The following is a 25,666-nucleotide window of genomic DNA, read 5'->3' on the forward strand; positions in this document are numbered from 1 at the left end:
GAGACAGTGAGTGTCCTTCCCTGTCCCCCCTGTCAGGTGTCAGAACTGGGGGGACTGTGGACAGTCATGAAGGCAGCCCCTACCAAAATAATGAAAGCAAGACCATTTGTATAATAATCACTGCATTCCAGAGAACAAAATGGAGCAAGTTCCCACATGCTATCTTTTGCTTTCTGTATTCAGTAGCTGACAGGCTTGCTTGACTTACCTAAGTGGCTGCAGCTGCAATACACTGAAAAGAAAGCAAGGAAACCTATGAGACGCTGCAAGGAGGTAGGCTGCTGCAGTGTGTGCGCTTGGGTAGGCGGGCCTGGGACGTCCCTCTGATAGGTCCCTCATTCGGTATGACGCTCCTCCCTTTTCCTGTTTCAGTTCCCTTTGATAGGTCAGAGCGGTGCAGCTGTGACACTCCTCCCTTCTCTGATAGGTCAGGGCGGGGCAGAGATGTAGTGTGCTTAAAAATGGTTACAGAGCTTCGAACATACGAACTGTTGAAGCCTCAGAGTGTGCTTTAGAACGTTGAGGGTGCTTTTTATGTGCAGATGGGGCGTGGCCTACGGCCCAGATGGGCGTGGCTGAGATTAAGGTTGAGTAGTCCGAATAGCCTAGCCTACCAGGAGGACAGGAGTTCAGGACAGATGGAGTGAGCTTCAGAACGTCTGAGGGGGGATTTTATTTATATAGATATAAGCACATATTTTGTACATGGGGCAATGGAGGGTTAAGTGATTTACCCAAGTCACAAGGAGCATCAGTGGGAATTGAACCAGTTCCCCTGGTTCTCAGGCTACTGCATTCTTCCTTGGGGTGAAGTTGAAAACAGTGATGGAATTCAAAAATGTGTGTGATATTCCTGGGCTGAAGAAGGAAAGCAGAAGAAATGGGTCCTTGAAAAGACAGATAAAGGCTGGAGGATAGATGTTGAGGAATGAGCATGTAAGTTAAGGACGGTAAGCAGATGTTGGGGATTTAGGGCTGAGGGTACAGAAAGGACTCAGAATGACGGTTTGTACTTTGGGCTGGGTAGGAAAGCAGAAGAGGACAGACTGAGAAATTAGCTGTGGATTGGGAGGAGAGTTATCTTGGTGACTGGGTAGAGTGGAAAGTTAGGAACTTGGGGATTAGGTTTAGGAGGAGTTGATACCAAGAGTTTGGGAAAAGGTATGAGTAAGGAGTGTGTTGGGAGATACATCGGGAAATACTCTGATCTTGCAAAAATTGCTTCAATATCCATTCATTATCTGGTTGTAACACAAAAGTCTGTGCCCTGAGAAAGGCAGGGACAAATCAAACTCGGGTATACATATAAAGTATCACTTACCATGTAAATGAGTTTATCTTGTTGGGCAGACTGGATGGACCGTACAGGTCTTTATCTGCCGTCATTTACTATGTTACTATATTTTGTACTGCGGGCCACTTACCCAGCAGTAAACAGCAGTTGGTGTGCGCTACATGCTTACCGCATGGGTAGCGTGTGAGACCTTACCGCTAGGTCAAGGGGTGTCAGTAAGGTCTCAGGCCAAAAATGGACACTTGCTGGTTTCAATTTTAGTGCACGTCCATTTTCTGGCCCCTTAGAAAAAGGCCCTTTTTTCTGGATATAGTAAAAAATGGCCAGCGTGTGCCCAAAAGACGCGCTTGCACTACCAGCATCCAGACCAATGTTTCAGCCTGCCTATCTGATATCGCTGCCTGGATGTCTCATCGTCATCTGAAACTTAACATGGCCAAAACCGAGCTTCTCATCTTTCCCCCTAAACCTACCTCTCCTCTCCCCCCTGTCTCTATTTCTGTGGATGACACTCTCATTCTCCCTGGCTCATCTGCTCGTAACCTTGGGGTCATCTTTGACTCCTCTCTCTCCTTCTCTGCTCACATTCAGCAGATTGCCAAAACCTGTCGTTCTTTCTCTATAACATCAGCAAAATCCGTCCCTTCATCTCTGAGCACTCTACCAGAACCCTTATCCACACTCTTATCACCTCTCGTCTTGATGACTGTAACCTGCTTCTCACCGGCCTCCCTCTTAGCCATCTCCCTCCTCTTCAATCAGTCCAAAACTCTGTTGCGCGACTCATTTTCCGCCAAAGTCGCTATGCTCACATTAGCCCTCTCCTCAAGTCATTTCACTGGCTCCCTATCCGTTTCCGCATTCAATTCAACCTTCTCTTATTGACCTATAAGTGCATTCACTCTGCCGCTCCTCAGTACCTCTCCACTCTTGTCTCTCCCTACGCCCCCCCCTCGGGTACTCCGTTCTGTTGATAAATCTCTCTTATCTGTCCCCTTCTCCTCTACTGCTAATTCCAGACTCCGTTCCTTTTATCTTGCTGCACCTCACGCCTGGAATAGACTTCCCGAGCCTGTACGTCTAGCCCCCTCTTTGGCCGTTTTCAAGTCCAAACTTAAAGCCCACCTCTTTACCACTGCTTTTGACTCCTAACCCTCATTTGCCCCGTCCTTTCATCCTCACTTCTTTATTCCCTTACCCTTAATTGTTCTGTCTGCCTGCCTATCTTATCTAGATTGTAAGCTCTTTGAGCAGGGACTGTCTTTTTGTGTATGGTGTACAGCGCTGCGTATGCCTTGTAGCGCTATAGAAATGATAAGTAGTAGTAGTAATTATGCTTTCCAGAAATTCCTTGGGCACAACTTGGATATTTTAGGGCCCCTTTTACCAAGTTGCAGCAAAAGGGGGCTGGCACTACAAAAATAAATAAATGTTTGTAGCACTGGAAATGACGGTACAGAAGGGGTGGGAAGTACTGCTGGGCTCCTGCGGTAGCCTGGCGGTACTTCCATTATAGTGAGTGGGTAAGTCCGCGTTGGGCTTACCAGCACTTAGTAAAAGGAGCTCTTAGTTTCCAGAGCCCAAAAAAATTTGCAGGGCCGAGCCCTTCCACCTCTCACCCAGACATTGCCCCTTCTCCACTGAGAGTGCCTCCACCCCTAGACCATCTGTGAGGCTTGCTGCATCAAGTTTTCATATTCGTTTTTATGATTTATGGTTTAGTGGAGGAGTGGCCTAGTGGTTAGGGTGGTGGATTTTGGTCCTGGGGAACTGAGGAACTGAGTTTGATTCCCACTTCAGGCACAGGCAGCTTCTTGTGACTCTGGGCAAGTCACTTAACCCTCCATTGCCCCATGTAAGCCGCATTGAGCCTGCCATGAGTGGGAAAGCGCAGGGTACAAATGTAACAAAAATAAAATAGATACTATTGGAGATTCTACATGGAATGTTGCTACTATTGGAGATTCTACATGGAATGTTGCTATTCCACTTGCAACATTCCATGTAGAAGGCTGCGCAGGCTTCTGTTTCTGTGAGTCTGACGTCCTGCACGTATGTGCAGGACATCAGACTCACAGAAGCAGAAGCCTGCGCGGCAACATTGGTGATCTGCAAGGGCCGACTTCTACATGGAATGTTGCTAGTGGAATAGCAACATTCCATGTAGAATCTCAAATAGTAGCAACAGTGGAGGAGTGGCCTAGTGGTTAGGGTGGTGGACTTTGGTCCTGAGGAACTGAGTTTGATTCCCACTTCAGGCACAGGCAGTTCCTTGTGACTCTGGGCAAGTCACTTAACCCTCCATTGCCCCATGTAAGCCGCATTGAGCCTGCCATGAGTGGGAAAGCGCGGGTTACAAATGTAACAAAAAAAAAAAATTAAAACTTTTTATACCACAAATACTGAAGCAGCAGATCTAAGCGGTGTGCAATCTAAAGTATAAAATCAAATACAAGGAAAGAATGCCAAGGGCATTTAAAAATGACCCTTCTGAATATAAACTGAAAAAGTGGAGTCAAATAGGAAAGGGAAGAAAATATCAGGGATAGAACAGTTGTTCATATTTCACTAAACAGTGATAACGCTTCTGAAAGACGAACATTTCTGCTTCTCTAATTTATTAGATTTTGATGATATCTGTAAAGAAAAATAAAAGGAAATAAGAAAGTTAAGATATACAGGAACATAGTAAATGAAGACAGATAAAGAGGAAAACGGTCCATCCGTTCTGCCAAGTTCAGCTTCACTTCCTGTCAGATGCCCACATAAAATTTACAAACGTAACTCAACGCCAGCTCCCTTTTTCCCCATATCTACTATCGGACTTCTCAAACTTCTTTGCATATCTGTGCCAACAGAGGTGTAGCTGCCATTGAGAGAGCCCAGCAAAATGGGCCACCTGCCGCTGAACTGACAGAAGCTCTATTTTTTAAAAAATCAAAGGGCCCTGTTTACTAAGGTGCGCTAGCGTTTTTAGCGCGCCCTGAATTTAGCACGCGCTAAACGCTAGAGACACCCATATATTCCAGTGGGTGTCTGTAGCATTAGCACAGCTTAGTAAACAGGGTCCAAAGTTCAAAGGTAGCATCTGAGGAATGGAGGAGTGGCCTAATGGTTACAGAACTGGGTCTGAGTCTCACTGCAGTTCCTCCTGACCCTGGGTAAGTCACTTAGAGGGGCATAATCGAACGTCGCCGGCGATCTATTTTGGTGGCGGTGCTACAGCTGGCCGGAACCGTATTATCAAAAAAGATGGCCGGCCATTTTTTTTCGATAATACGGTTTAGCCCGGCCAAATGCCAGAGTTCACCGGGTTTGAGATGGCCGGTTTTGTTTTTCAGTGATAATGGAAAAAAAATGCCGGCGATCTCCAACCCGGCGACATCCAAGGCATTTGGTCGTGGGAGGAGTCAGCATTTGTAGTGCACTGGTCCCCCTCACATGCCAGGACACCAACCGGGCACCCTAGGGGGCACTTCTAAAAATTAAAAAAATATATATACAAATACCTCCCAGGTGCATAGCTCCCTTACCTTGGGTGCTGAGCCCCCCAAATCCCCCCCAAAACCCACTCCCCACAACTCTACACCACTATCATAGTCCTTACGAGTGAAGGGGGGCACCTACATGTGGGTACAGTGGGTTTTGGGAGGGTTTGGATGGCTCAACACTTACCACCACAAGTGTAACAGGTAGGGGGGATGGGCGTGGGTCCACCTGCCTGAAGCAAAGATGCCAGATGGGCGGTTTTCCCGCCCAATTGGGCGGCTTTCTGCAACCCACTGCGGGAAAATTTTGCCCGCTGCGGGTCGCGTTTTTTTGGGCGGCTTTCTTTTCCATTGGGCGGGGTTTTTTCCTCGCCGGCTACGGTTTTTTGCCCCGCGGGGGCGTGGTTAATGACATCAGGGGCGGAGCTGTTGACGTCGAGGGTAGAGCTGTTGACAGGGGCGGAACTGTTAACGTTGGGGTGGAGCTGTTGACGTCAGGGGTGGAGCTGATGACGGCGGGGGCGGGGTTGGTGATGGCGGGGGTGGGGTATGCGGTTTTTGGGCGGGTTTAGAGGCTGGTTTGGGTCAGAAAAATTATTTAAATCTGGCAACCCTGGCCTGAAGTCCACTGCAATCAAAAAACAGCGAAGATGACACAAATGAACAAAAATAAAAACGAAAAAAGAAAAAATAAGAAAAAGGAAAATTACAAAATACGTATTAAAAAAGGAAAACTTAAAAAAGGAAAAGAAACTGAAGTATAAAAATCAAAAAAAGGGGACGACACAAGTAGAATGAATAAAAAAATGAATCAATTTATTAAGGTGATATGACTCGACACAGCTGTGTTTCGGCCCAACTGGCCTGCGTCAGGAGTCTAAATAAAACAAATCATATTTAATTTTCAACATATCAATTTTTATCTCTTTAATTTTAAACAAAAATTAAAATAATTACATATAAAATAATAACATATCTAATGAGAAACAAAGAACAGATGTACTACTATTAATGGTCTATTACTCTATTAAAGAGATAAAAATTGATATGTTGAAAATTAAATATGATTTGTTTTATTTAGACTCCTGACGCAGGCCAGTTGGGCCGAAACACAGCTGTGTCGAGTCATATCACCTTAATAAATTGATTCATTTTTTTATTCATTCTACTTATTTTTTGTCTATTAGATTGTAAGCTCTTTGAGCAGGGACTGTCTTTCTTCTATGTTTGTACAGCGCTGCGTATGCCTTGTAGCGCTATAGAAATGCTAAATAGTAGTAGTAGTAGTAGTAGTGTCGTCCCCTTTTTTTGATTTTTATACTTCAGTTTCTTTTCCTTTTTTAAGTTTTCCTTTTTTAATACGTATTTTGTAATTTTCCTTTTTCTTATTTTTTCTTTTTTCGTTTTTATTTTTGTTCATTTGTGTCATCTTCGCTGTTTTTTGATTACTGTTTTTCGCGAAGACAGGTTTCTTCTGTATTTGTTACACTGAAGTCCACTGCAACCAACATAAACTGTTCCAGGGACCTGCATACTGCTGTCAGGGAGCTGGGTATGACATTTGAGGCTGGCAAAAAAGGTTTTTAGTTTTATTGTTTTAGTTTGGGAGGGGGTTGGTGACCACTGGGGGAGTACGGGGAGGTCATCCCCCATTCCCTCCGGTGGTCATCTGGTGAGTTGGGTCACCTTTTTGAGGCTTGGTCGTGAAAATAAAAGGACCAAGTAAACCCGGCGAAATACTGCTTAACGCTGCTTTTTTTGTCCCATTATCCGCGAAAGCTGGCCATCTGGTAGCCACGCCCATGCCTGCCTATGTCCAGCCTTCGCTTCACCGCTGACACGCCCCCTTGAACTTTCGCCGGCTTGGTGACGGGAAAGCGGCGATGGTGTCAAAAAAGCAGCTTTCGATTATACCGATTTTGCCGCTTTTGCGAGATTTATGTCGGAAGATCTGTGGCGATCACTTTCGAAAATAAGCCTGTTAGGGACCCTTTTACTGAGCTGTAGTAAAAAGTGGCCTGCGGCAGTGTAGGCGCTTGTATTAGGTGTTTGCCAGGCCAGTTTTTACCGTATCTGCAAAAAAGTGTTTTTTTTAATGTGACGGGAAAAGGGCATGCGGTAAAACTGAAACCAGCACGCATCTAAAACCAGCCTGAGCCCTTAACACCACCCATTGATCTAGCAGTAAGGGCTTATGCGCTACACACGCTGTGACTGGTCAGCATGTGCCAATTACCGCTGGAAATGTCGCACGTGGGAGCCGCATTGAGCCTGCCATGAGTGGGAAAGCGCGGGGTACAAATGTAACAAAAATAAATAAATAATTCATCCAGGCATTATGGACGCGCACCAAATCTGAAATTACCACCAGGGGGACACGCTGGCCTGGCGGTAGTCTCATTTGGGTGTATGCTGCACACGTGTAGAGCCTACCGCAGCTTAGTAAAAGGACCCCTCAATCCATTGCCCCAAGTACAAAACTTAGGTACCCCTTTACAAAGCGGCGGCGGTAAGCTCAACGCAGGCTTACCGTTCGCTAAAAAGGAAGTACAGCCAAGCTACTGCAGCAGCCTAGAGGTAGTTCCTACCTCCAGTGCATGCCATTTCTGACTCTACAAAATATTTTGTAGCGCCGGTGTGTACCCAGCGGTAATCAGGCAATGCCGCGCTGCCCAGTTACCGTGGGGGGTAGCGCGGGAACCCTTCCTGCCACCTCAATGGTTGGCAGTAAGTGCTCCCACCTGAAATGGGTACATAGCAAGCGCTTCACTTTCCGCACACCCATTTCTTAAAAACCTGCCTTTTACTCACTCCAGTAAAGAGGGGGGGGGGGGGGGTGATCCTCAGCACTCATCAAAAACATGTGCCAACGCCAGCACAGGCCCCCCCCCTTTTGCCGCAGCTTTGTAAAAGGACCCCTTAGATTGTGAGCGCACTAGAGACAGAGCAAGTGCCTGAATGCTGGGTGTAGATGAAGAACCCAGCAGCAACACTACAGAGCTAGACAAGAAGCAGGGAGCAGACCGGAGTTGCCAGGTGGGCTGGTTTCCCACCCAATTGGGCTGGTTTTTAAGCCAGGATGTGGGAAATTATCGAAGGTTGCAGGCTGCGGGAAATTGCGCTTCTTTTTCACTGCAGCTGTGCAGGGTGTGGGCTCTTTTTTCGGGGCTTCTATTGGTCTAATTTGGTCCAATAGAAGCTTTTCCGGGGCTTCTATTGGTTCAATTTGGTCCAATAGAAGCTTTTCCGGGGCGGGGTTGACATCGGGGGCGGGGTTTATGACGCCAGAGGTGTCATTGGGGGCGGGGAAATGACGTCAGAGGTGACATCAGGGGGCGGGGTCGATGACGTTGGAGGCGGGGTTTGACATTGGGCGGGTGTTTGGGCTGGTTTAAGGCTGATTTTGGGTGGGGAAAATTTTTCCCATCTGGCAACCTTGGAGCAGACCAGAAGAGCAGAAGTTCCAGCGGACATTTCCCAGGGAATTGATCCCCTGCTAAGGGCGATGAGCTAGTTACGTATGCTTGAACATCATCATCTTTCATAGCCAACTTTTCCATCTTGCCCTAGCCTCTGATTCTGGGTTGACACAAGCTTCAGGATATGCTCAGTTACTGGCAGAAGGTATACAACGCAAGACAAGAGATCCATGTATTTATTTATTTACTTGTTTGTTGCATTTGTATCCCACCTTATCCCACCTCTTTGCAGGCTCAAAGTGGCTTACAATACATCATGAGTAGTGGAAGAATGTTAGTAAATAAACATTTAGTATTGCAGGGTTTTGGTCAGCATGATGATAATAAAACAAAGTAATAATATACAAGCAGATATTATGAAACAGTTCTGAATATAAATGGGCGAGTTGTGCATATTCACATTGGTTGATCTTCGTGGTAGGCTTTATTAAAGAGATGGGTCTTCAGTAATGAGCGGAAGTTCGTTCTTTCGTGAATCGATTTCAAGCTGCGCGGCAGTGCATTCCATAACTGCGTGCTCAGGTAGGTGAAGTTTGACGCACGCATTCGTTTGTATTTCATTCCTTTGCAGCTGGGGAAGTGCAGATCAAGGAATGTGCGGGATGATCTTTCGGCATTCCTGGGTGGTAGGTCTATTAGGTCTGACATGTAAGCTGGTGCGTCTCCATGGATAATTTTGTGAACTAGTGAGCATACCTTGAACGCGATGCGTTACTTAAGTGGGAGCCAGTGTAATTTTTCTCGTAAGGGCTTGGCACTTTCAAATTTTGGTTTGCCAGATATAAGTCTAGCTGCAGTGTTCTGGGCTGTTTGGAGTTTCTTGATTATTTGTAGGAAAGAGGAACCCAAAGTATAGCTATGTGATGCAAGGATCCTCATTAGGAGTCACTACCCAGGAAAAGGCTTTAGGTGTCAACGTGATGATACGTTGAAACCCTCCGCTCAGTGTGCAGCAGCGGCTAAGAAAGCAAATAGAATATTAGGAATTATGAGGAAAGGGATGGAAAACGAAAAAGAGAATATTACAATGCATTTGTATTGCTCAATCGTGCGACTGTAGCTCAACTACTGCGTGCAATTCTGGTCACTGCATCTCAAAAAAGATATAACAGCAGAATTAGAAAAGGTACAGAAAAGGGAAACACTCTCTTCACCCTGTGACAACTTCAGCATGGGCTGAATCAACCTCATTTTGCCTTTTTGCTCTTTAGGCATTCTGCTAATGATTTGCGTAGCATGCTATAACACTTACATGTACAGTAAGATAATGGAGGTTGTGCGATATACACATAGATAAATTGAATTTCTATTAGGTTAAAACAAAAAAAAAAACAGATTCAGACAAACCAAATAAGTACATATTAGCATATTGTTTACAAGCTACCAGTGACTTAGGGATAAACTAATCAAAGCCTAATCAGATCGTAGCATTAATAGAAGGCATATTGCTATGGCAAAGTAATATTTGTAATGCCTTTTCCCACTAGGTGTAACCGTGACAATAACACATTCACTAGCTGAAGAAGGATGTCTGTTGCTAGAGACAAGTGGATGACAGCTTCCAACCTGCGCAGCTTGTTCATGGTGCCAATTCAAATTATGAGAGAGAGAGAAAGACAGAAAGAAATTCCAACAAAGGTACATTCCATATTGATTTGAAATGCATTGAGAATATAGTACAGAGTAAAGTCACAATGTGCATCTGGAAGTGGATTACTTTATGTGATTTACACCATATACCGGATCAGCTACAAGAAAAGGCAATCACAGGCAGATGATCAAAAAGAGATTTTTTTTTTCCTGAAGCGTCAGGAGGGTGAACAGGATAATGGGTAGTAGTGGGTATACAAGTAAGAAGATACTCTGGCCTTTTCCTTTTTAGATATTTTATATATTTAATTTCTTTATTGATTTTCATGTTTACAAAGACAAATAAATCTTTGAAGAATACACCAACTTAAATCCACAAAAGTGGAACCATTAACAATAGCAATGTAATTTCTTAAAGAAGAAAAAAATTTAAATTATGTAGGTGCTTTTATGGTCCACAAATATATGAGAGAATCCAGGGCTTTACCAAAGGAAGTTGGAATTAAACAAGAATTACATATCAAATCAAATTGAGTAGGCGGTTATCCTTTCTTAAACAGTCCAGCTATCTATTTGTCATGCTTTCTTGCTGTCTTGCATCTAGGAAATTCTTCAACTGTTCTGGCTCAAAGAAAATATACTTACGCTCTTTGAAGAAAATCAAACATTTGCAAGGGAATCTCAGTTGGAAAGACGCAGTGACCCCCCAGGACTCTCTGTTTTAGTTCCAAGAATTTCTTCCTTCTTTGTTGTGTCCATCGAGAGATATCCGGAAAAATCAGGACTTTACCACCCAGAAATTCTGGTTGCAAATTTTTGAAATATAAAGGGAGCAATGATTCTTTATCTTGTAAGAATACAAAGGTAATAATTACTGTTGCTCTAGTTTTAATTTCCTCTATTGACTGTTCAAGAAATCCTGTTAAGTCCAGTGTCTCTGATGGAACTTCTTGTTGAACAGAAGCTCCTTGTGAGGAATTTTGCTGTAAATTCTTTTAATCACCAATATAGTATATTTTTTGTAATGGAGGAAGAGATTGATCTTGGTATTTGAATATCTCTTTAAGAAATTTTTTAAACATTTCTCTAGCAGAAAGATATTTTGTTTGTGGAAAATTGAGTATACGAAGATTCAAATTTTTCTAGGCGTTCTCCAAATTTTCAATTTTCCTGTGAATTATTAAGCGGTCTCCTGCCATCTGGGCCTGTTGTTCTTTCACTTTAACTAGATCCCCTTCCAAAGCTCTTTGTTTAATCGAAATAGTCTCAACAGATTCCTTTATCTCCCTTAGTTGTTTAACATTATTCAATGAGACAGTAATAAATGAGGTACAAACCTTGTGCAAGACCTCAAGGGCTGACCAAATAGAGTCCAAGGATATTACTTGGGGATTCACCAGGGGTTGTAAAACGATGGTGTGCAGCGATGATTCCTCCTTGAGGTCAACTGTTCAAGTCCCCTCTGTTGCAGCTTCTACTCCCGCCATACCTGGCGAAGAACTCCCCATGTCTGGATTGATTGCTGACACCATTTCCTGCGACAGGGTCTGCCGCCCCTTCGAGTCGCTCTCCTTCGCGCTCAGAACCCAGGCTCCGTCTAGGTGTGGTGGTGGAGGAGTTGCAGGACCTATTGGCTCTTCCCCGCCTCAGTCACAGACGCGCCCGCCGGTGTGGATACCATAAACACAGAAATAGGAACTTGTCTCGAAGAAGTAGGCTCCGTCCCAGGGAGAGGAGGTCCTCTGGGTTTGCCCTTTCTCTTCGGCATGCTCGGCGAAGAAAATTTAGTATTTTTAAATTATTTCAAGAGGAGCTTTCCTCTTCTGCGTCCTACTCTGACGCCATCTTGGATTCCTCTCCCTTTTTAGATATTTTATTCTTCCATGGTTTGTTTGTTTACTGGATAGATTAGAAGATACAAGGCATTAATATTCTTGTAAGAGTCTTTCACTGTTTCTTCAGATGTGTTTGGGTTTCTTTTTCTATAATGGTTGTCAAGATGTTCTTGATGTATAATTTTATATTCAATGAAAGATAAATTAATACAAAAAGTTCTTGGTGTCCACTGAACTAGCTCGAAAACATGGTGCCAGACTGAAAAATCATAGACCATTTTGCCAATGAAATCAGTATTTCTTGTGTGAAATGGAGATAAAATAAAGATACAAGTGAGAGCTGTTGAATGAGTAGCCTGTTTTACAATCTTTTAGTTTAGCTTGTGTTTAAAATATTTTTTATTAAAGATTCACAATTAAATATGGAAATACTTTTAAAACAAATAAGAGGACATATTTATATCAATCAAAGAATAATTAAGCTCTGGAACTCATTGCTGGAAGATGTGGTAATGGCGGTTAGTGTATCTGTGTTTAAAAAGGGTTGGACAAGTTCCTGGAGGAAAAGTCCATGTCTGTTATTGAGATGGACATGGGAGAAGCTACTGCTTGCCCTGGGATTAGTAGCATGGAAAGTTGCTACTAATTGTGATTCTTCCAGGTACTTGTGACCTGGATTGGCCACTGTTGGAAGCAGGATACTGGGCTAGATGGATCATTTGTCTGACCCAGTATGACTATTCTTATGTTCCTATGCTACTTTGACAACCAATTGAAACTAAACTGTTCAATATACATATATTCATGAAACTTGTACAAACATCTCTTATGACCCACCCATTTAACCCAACCCTACAGGAATAACAATTAACCAATGTTCCTGATTTTTTTTTTGTGGCTGGTATCCTGTGGTTCCCTCAGGATACCAGAATGCCTCCAATCAACCTCTCCCCCATCCTTTATTCCCCCTCTCCCCACTTTACCCATCTTTTATCTCCCTTCCTTTCCAACCCATCCACCAGCCTTCATTATCCAGTATCTCTAACCTCTTTTACCCTACCTGTCCATTACCCTTTTCAGTCTTCCCCATTCTTCCTCCCTACCGAATTTATGTCTGTAATTCTGTCTACCTTTTCATCTCATCCAGCCAACCCAACTTATTCTTCCAGTCACCAATAGTCAGCCTATCTACTCTCTTCCATTCTTCCACTATCTCACAACAATCAACGTTGTAGCCCATAATCATTACTATCATTGTATTGTTTCATTACAATTTGAGACCTATATTTTCTTGAACCTATTCTGTCTGACATAATCTCCCTCTAGTTCCCTCTGTTTCTCTCAGCAGAGGTTACTATAAACCTTCATATGTTGCTTTTTTTCCCAGATGTGGTGAGAAACTGTTCCATAAGTGTCTTCTATTACTACTCTGCGCTGCCTTTATCTCGTTTTGATGGTCTAATTTCACACATGCTGAAGCTAAAGGCCCATTTTTCAAAACAAGCCAGAAAAAGTCAATAGGAATGTTATCAAGGGTTTGACTTGAAGATCTAAAGATGAGTTTTGTAAAACTATCAGGTATATGGCTTTATCAGGCAACCTTTTGCTGTAAATCCTTTAAATATGAAGGATTTAAGCCTTAAGGCGATTTACCACAATTTTAGAGTTTAAAAGAACTATTTTTTTCAGTGAACTGTTGCCTATATTTTAAAGGACACTCTCAGTATACAAGATAAACTGCGAAATAGTGCTCAGTCCTGCTGGTATCCCTTATCTCAGAGGAGACAACCTTCTTTTCTCATCCTGCCTTACTGTGATCTCCATTGACAAAGGCTTCAAATGGCTCAGCCTCCTTTCACTGTGTTAGAGCTGTAAGGCAGGCACTGCTTAGCATTTACAAGTAACAGGTTTCAAGCTTCAATAATAGCTGACAACAATTTTTCTCCTCGACAGCTTCTGAAAATGGATAAATAATGGCAAATTATCCTATGGAGAAAATATACCTGTCGCTTGTTAACTCAAGTTCATACACGGCATGAATGAAATAGCACACGCATTGCATTTTGGCTCACAGAATGTAGAATGCACCACCTCCTCTGCTCCATTTAATTTGAAAGTCTAGGCAGCTAATAAATTAAATTGTATGGAAACTGGGATTGCTGCCTGCAATCTATACAAGACCGTGCTGTTTAATAGTCTTTTTACTTTCTTTTTGAGATATATTTCCCATCCAATAAACCATTCAAGCAGAAAGTTGAATTGGCACACCCGTAGATTCCCCTGTCTCTTCCTCTATTTGTCGGCTCTGCAGTAGTTTCTCTTAACTTTCTTTTCTTATCCTTATTAACAATCAGATTAATTGCAGCTGAAGAACTGTGCCTGTAATAAGCCCTGATCACTTCAAACCCAAATAACCTCTTGGTCATTAAATTGCCGAGGCTAAATTATGCCGAACTGCCCATGGCAACATTAAGATAAACTAATGCTCCAAATGTTTTCTCTTGACATACCCTTAACTGCGATCTTATTAAAGTCCCATGAGAATCAACACTTCTTATAACAATGTCTTCTTATAATACTTTAAAATCTTGGCTACTGAGGAGGATATAATAATGAGGTTAAACACTAGCACTGAATCAAACAATGGATGGGCTAATCTCGTCCCAAAATAATACACAAAAGCTAATTATAAAAGGAGGAAAAAGGCCTCAGATGTCGCATAAGCTCAAAAGCAATGCCCAACTGTCAAGACAGATACATTAGGTCTACACTGTGGCCATTTCAATCATGCCCCCCCCCCCCAAAACCCAGTTTTTACTTTTTTAATATTTATTTTTTTATTTATTTAAAAATGTTTATTCTCCTCTATCACTGAAGGTTCTAGGAGGATCACATCATCACATACACAATTGTAAAAACTCATACAAATTGTACAACAATAAAAATGAACTCAATACATACAATCTCTTGATAGAACATTATGCTAAGTGCTCCAAGTGCATATATATCATTCTGCTGTGCTCATCTTCTATTAAAAAAACCCAACACAAACATTAGGCTTTAGGCCTCAATAAATACTTCTTTCCTGAACTCCGTTAGGTTTCTAAACTCTCTCAACTACTTCGGCATTGGATTCCAAAAGATGGGACCTGCTATATAAAAAATCGTATTTCTGCATTCCTCTAACCTGATCACTTGATATTGTATTGTATTGTAACATTTATAACCCGCGCTTTCCCACTTGTTAGCAGGCTCAATGCGGCTTACATAATATAACAAATTTACAAGATAACTCAAAATGGATAAAACATCTAAATACAGAATATAAAGAGGTGGCCAATAGAAAGGATAAGGGAGGAAGGTGGTAGAGGTAGGGAGCGGGAAGAGGGTGGAAGTTGGGGTCATGTGTTGTGAATAAGGAAGAATGAATAATAATGGTTCGAAGAGGGATGAATTCAAAAAGGATAAAAGCATATTATAAGTTCTGTCAAGTAGTCAGATCCAGGTATCGCAGATGGAATTCTAATTTAAGTCAAGTCATATGTGTAGGCTTGCTTGAAAAGGTGAGTTTTCAGCAGCTTATGGAAGAGTAAATGGTTATTGACTATTTGAATCGATCTTGGTAAGGTGTTCCAGAGCTTGCTGCCTATAACGGAGAAATTGGATACGATGCTACATCAAATAAACATTGGCTTCCGGATCCCAATGATCGTCTAGACTGGTATATGTGTAACTTTGATGCCAATACAGAAGATACCCATCTATTGTGTACCTTAAATATCAGGCTCAAGATCTTCAGCTTAATCCTCTATTCCATCAGCAGCCAATGCAACTCTCTCAATATTGGGGTTACACAATCGAATATAGATTTACCGGTCAAAACCCTTGCCACCGCATTTTTTGCTACTTGTAATGCTTGTATTGTGTATAACGTGCAATTACGCATCAAATAAAAAAAAAAACTAATGTACGTGTGCTTCATCTTTGTCCAATGATAGCGATGGCAAATACTAGAAAGTAGTCATATAAATATAACTCTCAAAGTAATTGGCAAAAGAAAACTCTCAAAAAAACACAACTGTAACTCTGTGAGGTGCATTGGTATTGTTTTAAAAGGGTAAGGGAAAAAGCCTCTGATTCAAGCCCAACCTCCAACCCAATAGTTATAAGTTAATAACAAGGGTGGAGTTTTTATGTATATAAATGTTGGGTACATTTTTTGTTGTAGGCAAAAAACCCTTTGATATACATAAATGCTATCTCCACAGAGTATATGAGGGATCCAAATAAAACATGAAAGAATCAAATCCAAACTTAGCTTTCATGTGCAAGTTATATTTATATGACTGGACTTGGTACTCTCTTCCCTTACATTGGTGATAAATACTAGAAAGTAGGACACTTATCTTATTATGTACTGGGATTTAGGCACAGTTTATAGAATATGCCTAGTGGCCATGCCTGTGCCGAATTCTAGGTGTGTCCAGTTTGTACCAAATAAAACTTGGTGTAAATATCGGTGCCTAAGTTAGGCACAGAGAAGGTGTATTCTATAACCATATGCAGAGATTTTTGGAACACCCAAGGTCTGCCCATTCCACACCCATAGCAATGCCTCCTTTTTGGCAGTGCGTATTAGAATTTACACGCACCACTTTAAAAGGATATGCCTAGCAAGCTGTGCACATAAATTATAATTATTGCCAATTAGTATCAATAATTGCTTGTTAAGTGGCAATTATTGGCGCTAATTGGCTTGTTAAGTAATTAAATTGTACGCACAAATCTAGAATATGACTGGATTTGCATGCACAAGTTTGGTTGCGCTATATGGAATCCGGGGAATAGTCAATAAAGGCTATAGAAGCATAAATCGTTATCGGCATGCCTTCACATCCTCAGACTTGTTTTCTTCCATGTGTCATATGAAGGACACAGAGCACTGAAAATCGATAATTAGAGACTTCTAATTGAATTCTGTCATGCAATAAAGTTTTATTTGATGAAGTGCCGAGAAAAGAAAAATGGATACATTGAACAATAGTTGTAATATTGCCTGGGACAACCTTTGTTGAAAACCAAGGCCATAGCTACCAAATGTAGAGGTTTTTGGCAGAAAAAGTAGAATCCATTTCTAACATTTGGATCTGAATTTATTATTTTTAATCCACCCTTGTCAAAGGCGGTTTACAAAAATACATACATAAAATCTTGTAAATACACAATAACATGATACACAATTATACCTGGGCAAGTCACTTAACCCTCCATTGCCCCATGTAAGCCGCATTGAGCCTGCCATGAGTGGGAAAGCGCAGGGTACAAATGTAACAAAAATAAAATAGATACTATTGGAGATTCTACATGGAATGTTGCTACTATTGGAGATTCTACATGGAATGTTGCTATTCCACTAGCAACATTCCATGTAGAAGGCTGTGCAGGCTTCTGTTTCTGTGAGTCTGACGTCCTGCACGTACGTGCAGGACGTCAGACTCACAGAAGCAGAAGCCTGCGCGGCCACATTGGTGATCTGCAAGGGCTGACTTCTACATGGAATGTTGCTAGTGGAATAGCAGAATCTCAAATAGTAGCAACAGTGGAGGAGTGGCCTAGTGGTTAGGGTGGTGGACTTTGGTTCTGGGGAACTGAGGAACTGAGTTGGATTCCCACTTCAGGCACAGGCAGCTCCTTGTGACTCTGGGCAAGTCACTTAACCCTCCATTGCCCCATGTAAGCTGCATTGAGCCTGCCATGAGTGGGAAAGCGCAGGGTACAAATGTAACAAAAATAAAATAGATACTATTGGAGATTCTACATGGAATGTTGCTACTATTGGAGGTTCTACATGGAATGTTGCTACTATTGGAGATTCTACATGGAATGTTGCTATTCCACTAGCAACATTCCATGTAGAAGGCTGCGCAGGCTTCTGTTTCTATGAGTCTGACGTCCTGCACGTACGTGCAGGACGTCAGACTCACAGAAGCAGAAGCCTGCGCGGCCACATTGGTGATCTGCAAGGGCCGACTTCTTGTGACTCTGGGCAAGTCACTTAACCCTCCATTGCCCCATGTAAGCCGCATTGAGCCTGCCATGAGTGGGAAAGCGCGGGGTACAAATGTAATTAAAAAAAAAAAAAAAACCCAAACAATAACATCCAGGCCCTTTAGGTGATCCAAAGGAATAGCATCAACAAATGTAATATGTAAGACAAAGGAGCCAATCACCACTCCTTTTTCAGATATGCAGCCTCTCTTCTCTGAAAACAGTGGTTAGCATCATAGGAGCCAACTTTTCAAAATTATTGGTGATGCTAAACCCAATGGAAATAATCCCTTCCTGGACACATACAAGGGATTTTTCCAATATTGGGGGTGCTCAAGCACCCACAGCACCCACAGAGTCGGCTCCAATTAGCATAGAAGAAGCATGCAGAACATGCCAGCACAAACTAATTGGGGGGGGGGGGGGGAAGAAAAAAACCCACCAGAACATTGTTCAAACACCTCTTTTAAATATGCTCTGAGGGGCCCTTTTACAAAGCATTGGTAAGCCCACCGCAGGCTTACTGTGCGCTAATCCCAAACCACCACCGAACCCCTAGTGCACGCCACTTCCGGTACTACAAAAATACGTCCTATTTTTATAGCGTTTAACACTGTCTCTCCAGACAACTATAATTTTTCATCAAATATTCACTTTATTAAACATCAATACTAATACAATATATGCCTTGAATTACTTAACCTTCCAACCATTTCCATTCATCCAACCCATATTCTCTAACCTCACATACGTCACACCATACCACACTCTGCTAAATCACTTCCTGCTCCCAAAGGAACCACTCACTGTTATATACATTGATTAACACAGAATAACTAAACAGTTAAATTTTCATTTGTTCTATCAATGTTCATTGGTTTACTCTTTCCTTAAATTGAAGAACGTCTTTCAACTCCAGAGCACTAAGCAATAGAATTCTCACGGGGCTTAGGAGTTCCTTTTGTCCCTTCATTTTTAATTGACACGGTGTCTGTTGTTATAAAGAATCTTGAAATTGTTCCACAGTCACTCCATGATAGCACAACAAGGTGACTGCTGGGCATCAGTTGGCGCTGTATTTCAGCCCAACCCACAACCTAAAAGAAAGCTCAGGGATAATCTTCAACTCCGTTCAACAATTCAGGTAATAGCAGGCACAATCCTCGTTCTTCAAAAGGACGCAGGTTACCAATCAACCCACGTCATATTTATTTATTTATTTATTGCATTTGTATCCCACATTTTCCCACCTCTTTGCAGGCTCAATGAGTAATGGACATACATCATGAGTAATGGACATATATCAGAAAATGGACATTTAGTGTTACAACAGGATTTTGATAATGATAAAACATGGTATTAGTATAACAAACAGTTATTGTAAGACAGTTCAGAATATTTGTGGTGGAGTTCTGTATATTCACATTGGTTGGTTTTTGTGGTATGCCGAGTTAAAGAGATGGGTCTTCAGTAGTTTGCGGAAGTCCGTTAGTTTGTGGATTGTTTTTAGTTTGCGTGGCAATGCGTTCCATAGCTGTGTGCTCAAGTAGGTAAAGTTTGACGCGTGCATTAGTTTGCATTTTAGACCTTTGCAGTTAGGGAAGTGCAAGTTAAGGAATGTGCGGGATGATCTTTTGGCATTCCTGGGTGGTAGGTCTAACAGGTCTGACATGTAGGCTGGTGCATCTCCATGATGATTTTATGGACTAAGGAGCATATTTTGAACGTGATGCGTTCTTTAAGTGGGAGCCAGTGAAGTTTCTCTCGTAAGGGTTTAGCACTTTCGTATTTTGTTTTACCGAATATGAGTCTGGCTGCAGTGTTCTGGGCTGTCTGAAGTTTCTTGATTATTTGCTCTTTATATCCGGCATAGAGTGCATTGTAGTAGTCAAGATGACTAAGCACCATAGATTGTATCAGATTGCGGAAAACTGACCTTGGGAAGAAAGGTCTTACTCTTTTTAATTTCCACATAGAGTGGAACATCTTCTTGGTTGTATTTTTCGCGTGGTTCTCGAGTGTTAGGTGTCGATCGATGGTAACTCCAAGAATTTTTAGGGTGTCCGAAATTGGAAGATTCAGATTTGGTGTGTTAATGGCGGTGAATTTGTTCTGTTATGTTGTGAAGTGAGTATTAGGCATTGGGTTTTATCTGCATTAAGTTTCAACCGGAATGCATCCGCCCATGAGTGCATGATCTGGAGACTTTGGTTGATATCATTGGAAATTTCCTTTAGTTCTTGCTTGAATGGGATGTAGATCGTTACGTCGTCTGCATATATGTATGGGTTGAGGTTTTGGTTTGATAATAGCTTGGCTAAGGGTATCATCATTAAGTTAAATAGAGTCGGCGAGAGGAGGGATCCCTGTGGGACTCCACATTCAGGTATCCATGTGGCTGAAGTAGACGAGTTGGATGTCACTTGGTATGAACTTCTTAGTTGTCATAAAATTTAAGACATCTGAATTACTCTCCTTGTTTCCTCATCAGGAGGAACAATACATCTTTCTACAAATAAAGGCACATATGCAATGCAATTTTTCTAGCAAAAAAGGTGCCGGTACTCAAATGCCAGGCCACCCTTCAGGGGTGGGATGATCACTGAGCGACTCACCCCACCAATAGCCAGGCCCTCTGCAACCAGTCACAGAATCTATGACAAGGCAGAATTGGTGTGTTGAGCCTGATCTCTTTCATTAAAACTTGTGGTCCATGGGTCAATTTTAGCAGACACTGGAAAAGGTGCCGGTACTCAGTACCCCCGAGTATCCCCTCAAAAAAAGCCCTGCACATATGTAACATCTTCACTAACCTGTTCTAATACAATTTCAACACTACTAATACGAACACATAAATCCGTGGCCACGCCCAGATCCTGCCCTCTTCATTTCCGGGTACAAAACCAGACTACCCTCATCTATCGTCTTCCGGGTTTATAGGGAAACCCAATCCCTTATTCAGAATGCAAATTTGCTACCTACTCCCCTAATTACCATTCAGTCTCCACATTTTTTTTATAGTGCCAGGACTTAACTGGCAGTAATCAGGTAGCGCCCGTGTGCTGCCTGACTACTGCAGGGTTAGCGTGGGAGCCTTTACTGCCATCTCAATGGGTGGAGGTAAGGGCTCCCCACCAAAATGTCCGTGTGGTAAGTGGTTCATTCACCACACAGCCATTGCTGTTTTCCAAAAATAGCCAGCCTTTCATCCGTTGCGGTAAAAGGGGACCCCCTGTGCGTGTCAAAAACAAGCGCTGACGTTAGCACAGGCCTCCCTTTACCACAACCTAGTAAAAGGACCCCTGAAACACCTATGTATTTCCATTTCCATGGTGAAGTTCCTGGCTACATGATTGATCTCATAATCCTACCTCCCAGGAATACATTTAGACTCTCCCGTTCATATCTTAACCTTCATTATCCAAACTGCAACGGCATAAAGTACAAATCCACGTATGCTACATCCTTCTCTTTCATCAGCACTCAGCTTTGGAACTCTTTGCCGAAAACCATAAAAACCATCACCAACCACCTAACTTTCAGGAAACCACTAAAGACCATGTTATTTGGAAACGCTTAGCCCACGGTCTCTGCATGTGTCTCCACTGTCGGATGCGCATAGATCTAGAGACAATTTTGGACACATTCCCCTTCCCTCCTCCCTCCTGGTTTCCTTACTCCTTCTGTCCCTTCTTCTTCTTCCCCATTATCTCTTGTGCAGGTTTTTCTGCTGTGTTAGCTTCATTTTACTGCATTGGTGTCTGCCTCTGTGGTGCGCTGTAAGCCACATTGAGCCTGACACTGTTGGGAAACCGTGGGGGTACAAATGAGATAATAAATAAATAAATAAAACGAGAGGAAGTTTAGTATGATCAAATGTATGCTGTAAAAGGCATAAGTATTGCAGTGCACATATCCACAAAATCATATTGGCAGAACTGTTTGGAAAGCAAAAGGTATAAAACGTTAAAACAATCTGTGCAAACAACAATTTTGTTGTGACAGTAACTACAGCGGGAAAGCAATCAGCTTTCAAGGATTAAAGCAATCGGGTCATTCTTAAAGGAACTCCACTAACATGCTGCAGTTGAACTAATAACCTCAATACACAGTTCTCGACTGCATGATTCGTATCTTAGCAAAGAACTAACAGCTTTCCCCAACTTAACGGAATGGAGGTTATGCTTGAAAGGTGACTTCCATTGCATGGAGAAATAGTGTTGCTCTTGAGAATGAAACTACTAGAGAAAACAAATGGGTTTTTTGTTTTTTTCTAACTACAAATAGAACATTGACCATTATCATCAGAACTAGCCAGATATCCGTGAGTAATGGCTGCAAACCATAACATATCCTCTGGGCCAGCCCAGTGATTCATGCTACAGCTTACTCATCAGTTTATGTTGGCAAACGTCAACAGTCATCACATGCAGGAGTTCTCAACCCTAGCCAGTCAGATTTTCAGGATAGCCCAACGAATATGCATGATATAGAGCTGCATTGCCTACCTCTATGGTATGCAAGTTTCTCTCATGCATATTCATTGTGGGTTGACAACCATTCTGTGAATAGCAGAACATGCAGAGAACGGCTCAAAGAATTCTTTCCAGTCCCTCTGCATATGCGTGCATGCGTGCGTGTGTCTGTTTTGTATGTTTGTTTACTTGTTTTGTTTGGGGCGGGAGGGGTGACATGAGCGCACTTGTGCATATCTGTGCGTGTTTGTACATGAATATTTGTATGTGTGTATATAGGTGCAAATAGGTGGGAAAATGTGGGATACAAATGAAACAAATAAATAAATAAATGCTTACAGGTATGAGCAGTGGCGTAGGAATGGGGGGCGGTGGGGCGGTCCGCCCCGGGTGCGCGCCGCTGGGGGGGTGTCGGCTCCGCTGGTTCCCTGCTCCCTCTGCCCCGGAACAGGTTACTTCCTGTTCCGGGGCAGAGAGAGCAGGGAACCAGCGGAGCCGACGCAGCTCCCAGCGACATGCACTCGGGGCGGTTCGGCCCTCCCGCCCATCCCTCGCCGCTTTCCCTCGTAAGTATGCGCTCCGGGGGGGAGGTGCGCTCCGGAGGGGGGAGGGTGCGCAGCAGCGACCCGCCCCTACGGCACTGGGTATGAGTTTGTGTATCTATATCTGTGTTGACTTTATGTGTGTCCGTGATCAGGAAAGGAGGGGAGCGCAGTTCGGAAAGTGCAATTCATTAGTCCCTATGTTACCGTTAATCAGTATATGTATGCTGCAACTGTTGGAACAGGTCTCCCATAGAAATGCTTCTCTTTTGACCCTCACCACATGCATAAAGTTTTGGGGTAATACTGAGCTTTCAGAATTCAGCACTTTTTAAAAATGCTGGATGCTGTAGGCAAAAATAAAAAACAAAAAACCCCCAACAAAACAAAAAAACAAAACAGAACCGACCACAGATACTCAGTGCCAGTATCCTGTCTATTACTGTAGTTTGACCCTCTGCCCCACCTGCTCTATCTTGTTTACCTAATACAAGAGGCATCTGATACCCAGGTATTCAATGACAGGAGCTGCACATGCCCTCACACTTAGACTACTGCAATTTGCTTCTTACACATCTCCCACTAAGCCATCTCTCTCCCCTTCAATCCATTCAAAATTCTGCTGCACGACCCAAATTCCACCAGTGCCACTATGCTTATATTAGCCCTCTCCTCAAGCCACTTCATTGGATCCCTATCCGTTTCCACACACAGTTCTTACCGACTCACAAGTGCAATCACTCTGCATCTCCTGAGTACCTCTCCGCTCTTATCTCTCCCTACACTCCTCCCCGGGAACTCCGTTCATCGGGTAAATCTCTCTTATCTGTACCCTTGTTCTCCACTGCCAACTCCAGACTAGTTCCATTTATCTTGCTGCACCGTGCAGCTGGAATAGACTTCCTCCTCCTCCTCCTACTATTTATCATTTCTATAGCGCTACAAGGCATACGCAGCGCTGTACACCAAACGCAAAAAGACAGTCCCTGCTCAAAGAGCTTACTTCCTGAGTCAGTAAGTCAAGTTCCAGTTCTGACCATCTTCAAATCTAGGCTAAAAGCCCACCTTTTTCAGGCAACTCCTATTCTCCTGTTCGGTACCCATGTCTGTAATTAGTTCTCTTATCCCTTGTTTGTCCTATTTATCTGTCTTGGTTAGATCATAAGCTCTGTTGAGCAGGGACTGTCTCTTACATGTTTGGTGTACAGCGCTGCGTATGTCTAGTAGTGCTATAGAAATGATAAGTAGCAGTAGTAGTAATATCTGGGGTCAGCTTAGCCTGTGGCTGTGAGTGGCTCTGATGCCACATACCACGTTGGGCTGAATATCAGGTCCTTTCACTCTAGGTGCGCGCACTTATGCCAAATGACTGGTGTAAATGTTTGCACCTAACTGCAGTCAGTAAGGCATGCTAGGAATTATTAGAAGAGAGATGGAAAATAAGACCAAAAATAATATAATGTCAGAGGATGTAGAAACAGTGGTTAGCGTACCTGGGTTTAAAAAAAGGTTTGGACAAGGTCCTGGAGGAAAAGCCCATAGTCTGCTATTGAGAAGCAACTGCTTGCCCTGGTATTGATAGCATGGAATGTTGCTACTATTTGGGATTCTGCCAGGTATAGGGTTACCATATTTTGTCCTCTCAAACAGAGGACACATGTCCCACCTCCTGTCCCGCCCATGCCCACCCCTTTCGCATCCTCACCCCGCTCCCTGTCACATATTCCCCTCCCCTCCCCCGGGGTCACATATTCCCCTCCTCTGCCCCCCCCATCACCTCCCCTCCCCTCCCTTACCATCTACTGCCCTGGTGGTCTAGTGACCTCTTTGGGGCAGGAAAGAGCCCCCTTTTTCCTGCCTGGAGCTCTGTCCTTGCCCTGCATCCTGTTGCTGTGACGGTCTCGGGATTCAAAATAACTGCCGATAGCTGGAGTCTCGCGAGGCTGCTTCGACTCTCGGTGGCCATTTTGAAACCCGAGACCATCACAGCAACAGGATGCAGGGCAAGGGCAGCGCTCCGGGCAGGAAAGAGGGGGCTCTTTCCTGCCCCGAAGAGGTCACTAGACCACTAGGGCAGTAGATAGTAAGTAAAGGAAGGAAAGGCTAGGATAGGCCTGCCCGCCCGCCCGTTTGTCCAGAAATCCGGACAAACGGATGGGCTGGCAAAACCCATCCGGACGCCCGGACATGTCCTCAAAAAGAGGTCATGTCCGGGTAAATCCGGACATATGGTAACCCTAGCCAGGTATTTGTGACCTGGATTGGCCACTGCTGGAAGCAGAATATTGGGCTAGATGGACCATTTTCTTCTGACCCAGTATGGCTATTTTTATGTTCTTAATCAGCTCCCATAACTGTCTGACATGCCTCTTACCCCCATGTCCATCCCAAGTAGACCCCATCCCCTGGAGTTGTGCTCTCTGCATTTTGAGCTTGCAACTTTTAGAATGCCTGAACTATTATGTAACTGCCAATGTGTGTCAATTAGCACCAATTATAGCCAATAATTGGTTGTTAACACCAATTAGCACCTAATTAATCTATGCACACCTGTGCAAATTTGTGCTCTAGTTGGAAATCTGAGTGCACAGCTTTCTAGAACTAGCAGAGGGAAGTGTCTCCGTATATTCCCACTGAGAGCCATGGTACTGTGCAATTAGTGTCGAGATGGTCTGCGGGTTAGGGTTACCATATGTCCGGATTTACCCGGACATGTCCTCTTTTTGAGGTCATGTCCGGGCAACCGGGGGGGGGGGGGGGGGGGGGAGTTGCCAATCTGTCCGTTTGTCCGGATTTCTGGACAAACAGGCAGGCTGGCGGGCGGGCCGTCCTCCCGCCCGCCAGCCTGCCTGTTTGTCCAGAAATCCGAACAAACGGGCAGATTGCTAGCCTCCCCTCCCCTTACTTACTACTGC

General features: G+C 43.3%; 1 long non-coding RNA gene across 1 annotated transcript; it reads right to left on the reverse strand.

The window, feature by feature from the left end:
- Positions 1–2,148: 2,148 nt before the first annotated feature.
- LOC115465238 lies at positions 2,149–23,576 on the reverse strand. Its single transcript, XR_003941367.1, has 3 exons — positions 23,477–23,576; positions 22,666–22,668; positions 2,149–2,180 (listed from the first exon to the last, which is right to left on the reverse strand). It is a non-coding gene; the product is annotated as an uncharacterized LOC115465238 (long non-coding RNA).
- Between the last annotated feature and the right edge of the window lie 2,090 nt (positions 23,577–25,666).

The sequence above is a fragment of the Microcaecilia unicolor genome, chromosome 3 (genome assembly GCF_901765095.1).
Source record: "Microcaecilia unicolor chromosome 3, aMicUni1.1, whole genome shotgun sequence".
Classification (NCBI taxonomy): Eukaryota; Metazoa; Chordata; class Amphibia; order Gymnophiona; family Siphonopidae; genus Microcaecilia; species Microcaecilia unicolor.